Below are 1,047 nucleotides of genomic sequence, written 5' to 3'. Positions count from 1 at the left end.
GGGGGGGTTAGCACTACATACGTCACATGTGCTAGCCAACTCCAGTGCCATTCATTTTACCATGTGTTGTGGTACACTGCATTGCCAAAAATAATGCATGTTGGGGTTTTTTTTTGGTGTGTTGCCAGTCCATTCATTTAACTGAGCTGCCTTAACGCAATATATGTTAATGCAGAAAAAAACACAGGTGCGTTTACACAATGCACTAGAAATAATAGAAAAATGTCACCAGCAAACCATAAGTTGAAAAAGCAAAATATTTTATTGCCAATAGCTGTATCTCATTCCGCCAATGAGATACAGCTATTGGCAATAAAATATTTTGCTTTTTCAACTTATGGTTTGCTGGTGACATTTTTCTATTGTTCATGTGTGGCGGTGCCATCCGCAGTCATTTCAAGCACCCATCTTCATCAAGTGGGAATCCCGGTAAGGAGTGCGGTATGGTTCCTGTTTCGGTTTACACAATGCACCAGGACACCAATGTCTGAATGGGCCCTCTATCTCATGCAATCATCTATCTACATTTCATTTTGCTGGAACTGTAGTGTAAGATCAGCAAGGGTTACATCTTTGATTCCCCTTACTAATGCAGTAATGAGTATGTTTGTCGCGTCTTCATTGTGCGCCAGTCAATTCCTGATTATTCCCTCTGCTGTGTCTCTGATTGCGTGCTTCCTGGTGCGTTAAATGTTATCATTCCTGTTTCGTACGCGGCCTTCCCACTGAACCGAGGGCTGTCGCTGCACGCAACGCTCGCGTTAACTCTCTCCGCTCCTCAGTGTTACATTGTAACCCGTTAACAGCCAAAGTGTTCTTCTAACCTTTTATCTGATGCCTGAAATGCTACAAAATGGGAGATAATTCTACAGATGGCCACATACAGTACAATGAGACTGAACAACTAAAGGATGGATTGTACTGAAAGCTTGTGTGAAAAATGAGGTTGTAGGAAGCAAAGACACGGATGTTTGTTTGTTTATTTACATTGTATCTAACCCCAAGAAAATAAAATATATATATTACAGCTTACCAGTCCTTAGATGT

This window comes from Nanorana parkeri, unplaced genomic scaffold (assembly GCF_000935625.1).
Source record: "Nanorana parkeri isolate BGI_ZX_2015 unplaced genomic scaffold, ASM93562v1 scaffold1664, whole genome shotgun sequence".
In the NCBI taxonomy this organism is placed as follows: domain Eukaryota; kingdom Metazoa; phylum Chordata; class Amphibia; order Anura; family Dicroglossidae; genus Nanorana; species Nanorana parkeri.
Note: the sequence above shows the minus strand (reverse complement) of the source record.